The sequence below is a fragment of the Equus quagga genome, chromosome 16 (genome assembly GCF_021613505.1).
Source record: "Equus quagga isolate Etosha38 chromosome 16, UCLA_HA_Equagga_1.0, whole genome shotgun sequence".
Taxonomy (NCBI): Eukaryota; Metazoa; Chordata; class Mammalia; order Perissodactyla; family Equidae; genus Equus; species Equus quagga.
The window spans coordinates 41,228,622-41,235,526 of NC_060282.1; positions in this window are offsets into that span (position 1 = coordinate 41,228,622).

The window sequence follows — 6,905 nt, forward strand, 5'->3', positions numbered from 1 at the left end:
AAATATCATTTTACAGTTGATTCATTCAAATAAGGATCCAAACAAGGTCCATCCATTGCATTTAGTTACTATGTCTCTTGTATTCTTTCATCCATATCCGTTCTCCCTTTTTCTCCACCGCCATGCCCCATGCTGTTTACTTGTTGAAGGAGTTGGGCTGTTTGTTCTGTAGACTGTCTCACGTTCTAAATTTGGCTGATTGCTTCCTTTTGGTATCCTTTAATTTATTATTTTATTCCTTTTATTTCCCTATAAAATAGTAGTTAAATCTATGATTAATTAGATTCATGTTCATTTTATTTAGGCAAGACTATTTGAAAGATGATATATTTCCTATTCTATTATGTCAGGAGGCATTTGCATATAGGGTATTCTGCTCCCAAGACGCAAAGGGCACTGCTGAAAAGGATTGATAGGATTTAGCAACTAGTCAGACCTACTATTTGCATGAACATGAAGGCAAAGATAATGCTGAAGTTTTAGCTTTGAGAAATTGAGATGGTGGTGATGCTAGAAACTCAATTTTTGCATGAAAGACAATGAGTTCAGTTTTAGACAAATTTAGTTTGAGATGCATGTAGACCATATAGCCACAGTTTGAGAAGCATGTGGATAGTCCAGCAGGTAGTTGGACATGTTGGGCTAGAGCTCATAAGAGATGTTAGGGCCAGAAATAACCTGACTCCACTAATCATTCAATAATTCTTTACTGGAAACCAATAATGTACTTAAAGCTGGAGCTAAGTCTCAGCTCTGTGGCGCAAGAAAATTACTAAATGCCTTCTTAAGATGCTAAATTTATATCCAGGGAAAAGTTGTAGTTTATTTGACATGGGTATCATCAGCATAAGCTTAATATTTGAAACCATTAATTCCCTCATGAATTCATTTGTTTACTTGATGAGATTTTTCAGGAAGAGAAAGGACGGAATAGTGATTTCCATCTTAGATGTATATCAGAATCATCTTGGAGCTTAAAAAAAATTGAATGGCTGCTCTTCACCCAGACATACTGAATCAGAAACTCTAAGAGCACGGCTTGGCACATATTTCTTTTCAAAGGTCCACAGGTAATTCTGACATTCAGCTAGATTTGAAAACTTACCAATGGAGTGAAAAAACACATCCTTGCTGAACAGCTCATTTAAGTGGGAAAAAGAGCTGGAGAAAGACACAGAACAAGAGGGGATCAGCAAAATAGAAGGTGGTTCAAGAGGGCGTAATATGGAAGCCAGGGGAAGAGACAGTTCCAATAATACTGTGTGTGTGTGTGTGTGTGTGTTCAGAAGGGAGGTGGAGGATAAAAATGAACTTATAACCAATGTTAGTGGGGAGAAGTCATGGAGGAGGGGAAGAGCAGCATCAGCATGGTGTCTTTGGGTAAGAAGGCAGAGGGGTGGCGGCAAGGAGGCTCTGTGGAAAGCAGGATGTGTGTATTGTTTTTACAGGAACACAATGGCTCTTGAATCATATTAAATGGTAATTTTGGCTTCAGTCATTGAGTCCCCCTGGACAGGTGTGATCATTTGGTGTGCCATTGTCTGGGAAAGAGGCGTATCCTCAGACCCCAAACCAGAACCCTGAAGCCAGACTTCAGGCAGTTACGAGAGGACGTTCAACATCCCCTGATGTTCCCGAACTCAAGCCATCCCAAGGGAGCTCCCATGGCTGGCATCAAGCTGCTTCTATGTGGATAAGACATCGGGCTTGGTGGGAAGCTCTGGTAGGATGAGGACCCTGGGCTGTTTCTCTGCTTGTATGGCTCTTACGAGTTCTGTGGGTTTTCCCCTTGTCATAAGAGAAAGTCTCTTTTGACAGTTGTAATCGCTCTCAGATGCAGAAAGGAATGAAGGAAATTTATTCTCTTGAGTCAGAAAATGAAGCACAGTGTCGCCAGCAGGGTGGTAGTAACGCTTGATGCAGCTTTGGGAGGATCTTTGGTCAGACTTTAACGTTGAGGGTTCTGAATAGTGCTTTAAATAGGAAGGCAGTATTTACTGATAGGAACCTTCTAAGTCCGAGTATGTAATGAGGGAACTGACACATTTAATTATGATTTCATTTTATTTCTTGTTAATTTCTCTAAGGAAAACCTCTTCCCTGGAGAGGTCAGAACTAGGCCATTATCTTTTCAACTCCAACTTTCTATTGCAAGAAATTTCAGAAAACTTGAAAGAATAGTATAATCATCAACCATATTATTACCACCTAGGCTCAAAAGTGGTCAACATTTGGCCAATATTTGCTTTATCTATCAGTTGATAAATGTTTTTTCTGAGTCATTTGAAAGTAACTTGCAGATATCATGACATCTCATCCTGAAAATACTTCCTAATTCATCTCTCAGAAATAAGGACAATTTTCTACGTAACCACAATACTACTATTGTACCTAAGAAAATTAACATAAATTTGTGATTTCATCTAATATCAAGTTTATATTTAAATTCCCACTGTCCCTGAAATATCTTTTTAGTTGGATTTTAAACAAAATCAGGATCCAATTAAAATCTAGGCATTACTTTCAGTTGTTGTGTGTCTTCATTCTCTTTTAATCTAATACAAATCTCCATGATACAGGCCACTAGCTTTTTGAGGCAAGGACCATATCTTAGCATTTTTGTCCCCAGTCTTGAACCTGACCAATGACAGGTATAATGGTAGATTACTGCTTTCGTCGCTGCCTTTGGGCGGACACCTCTCCTTGAATCTGGGCTGAACCTCCAACTGCTTTGACCAATAGAACATGGCAGATGTGATGTTCTGGAACTTCTGAGACCAAGCCTTAGGAAGGCCAGGAAGCTTCTAGGTTTACTCTTTGGGGGAAGCCAGCCCCGATATAATCGGTCTGACATCTAGATCATGGTTCTGTAAGAAGCCCAACTTAGTCACACAGAGAGGCCAGCTGGAAGAGAACTGAGACCCCAGCTGAGCTCCCAGGAGACAGACAGCACCATCTGGCCAGCCATGTGAGTGAGGTCATCTTAACAGTGGATCTTCCAGCCCCAGAGGAGCTGCCCCAGCTGATGCCCCATGGAGAAGAGATGAGCTGTCCCTACTCAGACCTGCCCCAGTTGCAGAATTGTGAGCAGGTAAATGAGTGTTGTTTTAAACCACTTAGTTTTGGGGTGGTTGATACTCAAAAACCAAAGGAGGTACTCAGTAGCTGTTTGTTAAAATGGACTGGATAAATGCCTGAACAGAGGTAATATAAGAAAAGTGGTTGGAAGATGTAGAAAAATAAAGTATTATGTCTGAATCAGCAGGTACTGTATAGTCTTCTCCTCAATTACAGTGAATAAAAACTTGGCCAAACCCTAAAATCAATGGCCTAAAAACAATGGCCCTCTTCATCCTTGCCTCCCCCCAAGCCACAGAGTTTCCTTTCCTGTACCATTCTTGGCCATCTCTTTGCACCCCCGCCCCAGCAGGCTTTTGTAACCCCATTTCTCACGCTACCTCCATGTGTGCTATGTCCTATCCTGTCCAGAACTTCCCAGGACATCTGATGCATGCTTTCCTCTCTGCATGGAATGCCGCACCATGCCTTCTCTTCATCTATCCGCGTGTCAAATGCCACCCCTTCTGTGAAGCCATTCCTCTGGCTCTCTCTGAGCTCCTGCAGCAGTTTGTCTATTCTTCTCCTTGCGTGTCTGTCACATTCTGTCTTGCACAGCAGTGATTTTTACACGTCTCTTTCCTCATAGCCCATAGGGCCCTGGAAAGCAGGAACCACAGCCTCTCATTGTTCTGTTCCTCTCACCGTGTTGCTTACAATGTCTAGCATGGGACAGGCACCCAAGATTAGGAAGTGGCACGACATGGTGGCTGAGTGGGTTTGGAGTCAGACTGACAAGTGTTGGTCCTCCACCTGTCACCTACTAGCTGTGTGATATTGAGCAAGTTACCTAACTTCTCTGTTTCTTGATTTCATCATCTGTAAAATGGGAATAGTAAAAGTACCTAGCTCATAAGGATGCTGTCAGGATTAATGAGACATATAGCTTGGAATAAGGCTTGCCACATAGTAAAAATTGGATTTTAGCTATATTAACCAGGGAAATTCATTGAGTTGAATTAAGCATCTTTTTTCCATACTGTAGTGCCCTCTTCTCCACCGCTCCCCTCCCCCCCAGTTTTAGGCTATATAATTTTCCGCAGCAAGTGGCATTTTATTGGATTTAGAGAGATAGGTTCAACCCTTGGGGTGGGAGGATATTATGATGTGAATAACATGATACACAAATCTCAGGAAGAAGTTGTACCTTAAGTGCCCAGAAATTTCTTCAACAATTTCTCAAAATAGATGAACTTCAGACTGAAAAGGTATTTGTGGACAGGTGGGGAGGAGGAGAAGGGTGGAACTGAGAAAGAAATAAGTCCCAGCTTTTGGCCTAGAATGACTGATAACAGCTTTTTAAGGTGAGAAAAGGAAACTGTTTCTTCTCTGCCCACGTCCCATGTCAAAAGCCCTTGGTTGAGTTGGATTCCGCTGGGCCCCACTCTCAGCCAGATGCAGTTGTTTATTTCTAACTTCTTTTGGGAACCACATAAGAGAGGACACACCCTTTGGGCCCCCTTGAAAGATCCTGTAAAAATGAAGGCACTCCCTTGTAAGTAAAGTCTCCTGAATGCAACAATATTTGGATAATTACAGTCTCCCAGGAGCATAATCCTTAAATGGCTGAGATAATTATAGCGTCCCAGGCCTGTGGCACTTCTCTTTTAAGAACGTAATCCCATGAGCAGAGGGAAGTGGGGACCCCAGGATGCTTCCTGTGCTGAGTCCCCCTAGCCCACACCTATGATGGGTCGCCCTGCTAGACAGCAAGCCCCATGAGTCTTGCAACTGACTTTCTTGTTCCCACTAGGGTATAACAAAGAGTCGGGCACAAAGCAGTGTGCACGAGTGAGTGCAGTTTTTTTGACAAATAGAAGGCAATCCTGTGTGTAAACAAATGAGGTGAGAAACGATTCTTTGGAACCTCTGATAGTTATTAGCTGATGGTTAGTAGATAGTTATTATGATGGTTCTTTCTGGGATGGTCTTGGGCAGGGAGAGACCAAGTCAAAGTTCATGGTTGTTGGTGTGACTTTCATGTTTATCTTCTAATCTAGTTTGGGAAACTAGCTGGGGGAGTGTGGTATTTTAGTTGTATGTTGTCTCTCTCTAAAGGACAGATAGATTTGAAGGAAGACAAATGGGGCTAAGGACTGTATCTCTAACACTGGTCAAGGAGTCTCTTTTTTGAAAGTCCGCACTCATAAGGAGGGATGGTTTGGTGTAGCCCATCACTCTTACTGGGAAAAGAAGCCAAAGTGAGTCTTTAATAGATGAGCAGTCAGAGGTTTCCCGCTTGTCGGTGAGTGACACTCTCTCTGTCAAAGGATAGTACAACATTCTTCTATTCCTGGATGCCTCCCCCTTTATAACTTGCATTCTATTAATTTGCTCTTGATTGAAATGCTCTCTTGAAATGCTCTCTGAGTGATTTAAAGTCAAAGTGAGCACTGTATATTTTGTTTTATTAACTAGATTGTGCCTCCCCAAGGACAGTACCATGGTTGATGAGACAGAAGAGAACACTCACAAGCCTGTTGCCCGCTGTCTCTGGGACTCACCGCATGGTTTATGGGAACATGCTGCATTTTCCTTTTACAATCTGCCACTGTTTGGTTCCCACAATTAGAAGGGGTTGTTATGACTCACTTTGCTCACAGGGCTCTTTTCTTTGGAGGCTTAGCAGGGACGCTTTCTCTAGTTCAGCTGACTTCTGTGGGTCCTGGGATGATTTTTATAGATAAGAATAATAAAACCCTTTAATGACCCCTATTCCCTAGCTGGTAAAGGAGGGGGCTGCACAAATTTATCTCTAAGATCCCTGTAGGTTCCATACAGCTTTTTTTTGCATCCATATCCTTTGTAACGTTAATTAATTCATTCATTCATTTGCTACTCTTTGTTTCATTCTACTTTGCAGCCATATGCTGGACACTGGAAGAAGAAAAAACTAAGCTATGTATCTCATCCTTTCACAGCAAATTCTGTACACAAGATACTTGAGAACTAGAGTCCATGTCTTGAAACACAGCCATGTATCTGGATTACATTATTATGAATTGTTTTATAACCACCAGTGGATTTAACATCAGCTTTCTTGTGCCACAGGTATTTTCCGCAGTGACATCTTTTTGCCATTGTTCTGCTAAGGTGACTTGGAAGAGCATGTTGATGGGACCCTACCTTTTCTGACTTGTTTTATTTCTAGCTCTTTTAAGAATGTGCGTGTCAGATGAGGTACATTTCCTGGGACTCATGTGTTGTGAGGGTGCCTGTTTGGGTCTCTTTGTGCATTGTACAAAGAAGCAGCAGTTGTAGCAACAAAAAGCAAGACTAGAAGTGCTACCAAGACCCAGAACAACCCTCCAGGAAGCTTTTGGACAGCAGCAGAAACACAAATCTAGCATGAATAGTATGTCAATGGTATTTCACAAATGGGACATGCTGACTTGTCAATAGACACCAAGTCAAGTTCTTCCTTAGGTTCCCTGCAAATTTGAAGGAGTCAGAAAGTGTAAAGGTCCTATACATTTTTTTTCTTTAAAGATTGGCACCTGAGCTAACAACTGCTGCCAATCTTTTTTTTTTTTTTTTTTTTCTGCTTTATCGCCCCAAATCCACCTGGTACATAGTTGTATATCTTAGTTGCAGGTCCTTATAGTTGTGGCATGTGGGATGCCACCTCAACACGGCCTGATGAGCGGTGCCATGTCCGCACACAGGATCTGAACCTGCAAAACCCTGGGCCGCCGCAGTGGAGCGCATGGACTTAACCACTCGGCCACAGGGCCAGCCCCATAAATGTCCTATTCTTAAGATTTCTCTCTATTTTTATTGTGGTAAGA